General features: G+C 46.5%; 1 long non-coding RNA gene across 1 annotated transcript; it reads right to left on the minus strand.

Moving 5' to 3' along the window:
• Window positions 1-443: 443 nt before the first annotated feature.
• On the minus strand, window positions 444-1,960 carry LOC123462264. The gene is made up of 2 exons (XR_006638176.1): window positions 1,920-1,960; window positions 444-1,551 (listed from the first exon to the last, which is right to left on the minus strand). It is a non-coding gene; the product is annotated as an uncharacterized LOC123462264 (long non-coding RNA).
• Window positions 1,961-3,908: the final 1,948 nt, after the last annotated feature.

Genomic DNA, 3,908 nt, shown 5'->3' on the forward strand with positions numbered 1-3,908 from the left:
AAGAAGAAAAGTAACTATTGTGGTAGTGATCCTTTCCACTGAAAAGCTAAACCTAGTCCACAGAACACCACCTCCACCCCCCCAAACACACACACAGAAAGAGAGAGAGAGAGGTCCTGGTGCGTGCGTGCATGTATGTGTCCGATCTCTCTCTTCTTGCAAGTAAATAAAATTTAAAAAAAAATAAAAGAATTGGTACTGGCACTGACAATAATAGATGTCAGCCTGGTCACACAGACGGTATGTTCCACTCATGCGTCCTTCTTAGCCAGACTGCAAGCTTCCTGAGGGCAGGGCCTGGGTCTTCACAACCCATATGATCCAGAACAGTTTGTTCACCTTCTCAAAGCCTCTGTTTCCCCAGTTTCTTCATAGGAATTTTGAGAGAATGATATGAAATAACATATATGAAAAATTACACATGATTCCTGGAAACTAGAAAGTCGTTAATAAATTTATTTTATTGATTTTTGTAATTGTATCATCAGCACCTGACACAGGAAGACCAAAAAGAAAGAAATAAAATTGGAAGACTGGTATTGGGATGGTTGTTCTACTGTCAACTTGATCAGATTAGGAGTCAAGTAAGAGCCATGCCTCTTGGCTGGCTCTGTGAGGACTTTTCCAGGAAGGGCTGATGGGAGGTGGAAGTCCTTCTCCCAGAGTGGCCGGCCCTTCCAGCAGTGGACTGTATATATAACGAAGCTCCAAGAGAGCACAGAGCTTCTTGCCCGGCTGCCTATGCTTCTTGCTGGTGAATTCATCTACCTTGCTGCTATCATCCTTCACAGACATCAGAGCCCTGCTCCGCCAGCTTTCCACAGTGGACTGAAGACCAGCAGCTCTCCAGGAATCCTCCAGGTCTTCAGTGTCAGACTGGGACTGCTGAGGCATCTGGCCTGGTGGACTAAGCAGCTACCAGGTTCTCCTGACCTTCCAGAATTGCTCAGCTCATAACCCATAAGCCAATCTAATAAGTTCCCTTCATAATACATGTTCATTCTATTAGTTCTGTCACTCTAGAGAACTCTGACTCACATAGTCAATCTCAATCCCCCTGCCCAGGCTATAGAACTTCATCTAAATATTTGTATCAGTCAGCTATTGTCACAGTATGCTGTGTAACAAGCCATCCCAAGACACAGAGAATTAATAGTCATCCTTCTTTCTCATTCATGGGATGTCCAGTCAGCAGGGGTGAGTCCTTCCTGAAGGTATCCACTCTGGAGCCCAGGATAAAGGGCTTAAAGGAGAAGTAGCCCTCATGGAGATCAATCAGTATAAAAGGAAGTTAAAACACAGTGTCTTATGGTCCAGGCTGAAAACTGGTAGACTGTCACTTCTGTGCACTTGTTATTGGTCAAAGCAAGTCACAAGGTCAGTGGTGTATAGCAATTTCCTATGTACTGCAGGCCCAAGAAGCCCAGCTGTGTCTTGTGGGTGGAGCAAGAGTAGGTCACTCCTCCTCTGCCATCTTCCAGTCTGTATCCATACTTCCAAGTTACCAGAAGTATGTGTTCTCTCCAGGATCTTGAGGGGAGAAAAGAAAATCTCCAAGATACAATGAAATATATTTTGAACCATTTTGCAATTCAGAAGTGTAAAGCATAAACAAATAGCAATTCCTCTTGTTTTTGCCCTCTGCAGTTAGGGAATGTTTGTTCAAATCCTTCCTAAAGGTGCTTAATGTCAAGAGGTTGAGAACAGAGCTGACCCAGGCGTTGTTCATGGATGCATTCCAGGATCTGGGAGCAAGGCGAAAGCATAGTTCGAGCTCACAGATTATTTTCACAGGGCGGATTTTGAGTCTCCACTTCATCCCAACAACCTCCCCTCCCATCAGCAACCGCCCCGCCCCCACCACCACCTCATTTTGCTTCTCCAGGGCACCGGGCCAAGTCTAACAATAAGACACTTACTGGTGGAGACAGTGGAAGCTTCGAAGGCTGTAGGTGTCCCTGTAGCTTGTCTCTGTGGGGCACCCTCTAGCCTCGGAGCTTGGGCCTCTCTGGGCCTCCCTGAAGAGCCTGGACAGTGCTAGAAGGAAGGGCAGAGGAAGCAGAGCTGTTGGGGGTGGTGTGGGAGGAAGTCTGTATTTGCTCCCTTGTAGCAGCAAAGGCTGTTTACCTCCAAGTCTGTGTTTTTCAAGGAAATGAAGGCCAGCAGAGGAAAAACGCCCTTGTGAGACATTTCCATGAATTTATGTTGTTCATCTGGAGAGTCAAAAGCTCTCGAGGCCTCTGGGGTTTAACATGCTCGGGATGAGGCTGGCCTGCCTCAAGCTGCTCAGAATTCACAGCCACCTGATAACTGGCCTGCGGGATCCTAGATAGGAAAACATCAGCCAGTCCTGGAGGTGACTGATGCCACCCTAGGCATGGCCATGGAGCTAGACTCATGCACATCACATGCACACCCACCTGTCATTAGAGGAATGAACAAGTGAACACAGAAGGAGCGTGTCCGGGTGGGTGCTGGGGGATAGATGACTCAGTAGAAATAGATAGATGACACAGTAGAAAGAAAAACAAAACAGAACAAAAACTGGTGCAGTCTTTGCATATAACCTGCACATAATTTGAACCATTTCCAGATGACTTGTAATACCAAAAACAATGGAAATACTGTGTAAATAAATACTTGTTGTACCGAGTTGGTTAGGGAATAATGACAAGAAAAAAGTCTGTACATGTTTGGTTTGTGTGCAACCTCCCTCCCCTTCCACCAATCCTGTTGGTTTTATCGGTAGATACGGAAACCTCAGACCAGAGGGTTGGAAGGGAGACCATCACAAGATTACAAACCAAGGTCCGATTACCTGTCACCTGCTCTAACTGTGACCAATCAACCAATCAGGTCCTCCTCTGGACCTAGGGGAATTTTTTTTTTTTTTCGAGGTAGAGTTTCACTCTAGCCCAGGCTGACCTGGAATTTACTATGTAGTCACAGGGTGGCCTCGAACTCAAGGCGATCCTCCTACCTCTGCCTCCCAAGTGCTGGGATTAAAGGCATGCGCCATGTCCGGCTAGGGGAATGTTTTAAGTAAGGGTACAATTCTGTGCTGAGACACATTCACAGCTATCTGGGGCCATGGCCACAGATTTCTTGTGTGTCTGGAATAAAGTTCCCAGGAGAGGAGGACAGCAAGTTCCCATAGACCCATCCTGCCCGCCACAGGCAGTGACAGCTAGGAACCCTCCAACGCAGCCTCCCTAGGTCAGCGCAACACACAAGACCCATACTCCAAGGAGTGGACCGGCATTTAGGCAAAACTCAGTGACCTCACAAATTCAAAATCACTTCAGCCCCCTATCACCCGCAGCAGCCTCGCACAGTACTGAGGACGTCTTGTTGACACCCACCTCTTGAGTCCTGCAGATAGGGAAGGGAAACAGGCCTTGGATGGAGGTGGAGCAGTGGGTGAGCCCAAGAGATGAAGTTCCAGCCTTCCCGTCTCCTCCCCCGCCCTCATATCTCTCTGTTTAATCCAGCAAGAAGCTTTTACCTTTAAAAAAATTTTATCTGCAGTGGTACAGAGAGGATTTAGATCTTTTGCATTTCAGATGCCTGCTCATGTTTTAATTTAAACCCATACAACTAATTCAGAGCCCTTCATGAGCCACAGAGCCCCTAAAATCCTGAACCCTTTTCCCATCCAGGCCAAGGCCTCATCAGTCTAATGTGGCACAATGGGATTTGTATGCGGGGGATGTGTTTTAAAAGAAAAAAACAAACATGAGGGTTTTTGAGATATTAAACCATTGTTTTAGTCTTTTATTTTTTAATCTTGGGTTGCTTCCATGGTAACTGATAAATTTGCTTCTTTGTGCCCTCCAGTTTTCTAGAGATGCCAAGACAGCTCTTGCAGCTTATCAAGTAGGCGAGGATCAGAGTCCCAAGGCCCAGAC

The sequence above is a fragment of the Jaculus jaculus genome, chromosome 7 (genome assembly GCF_020740685.1).
Source record: "Jaculus jaculus isolate mJacJac1 chromosome 7, mJacJac1.mat.Y.cur, whole genome shotgun sequence".
Lineage (NCBI taxonomy): Eukaryota > Metazoa > Chordata > Mammalia > Rodentia > Dipodidae > Jaculus > Jaculus jaculus.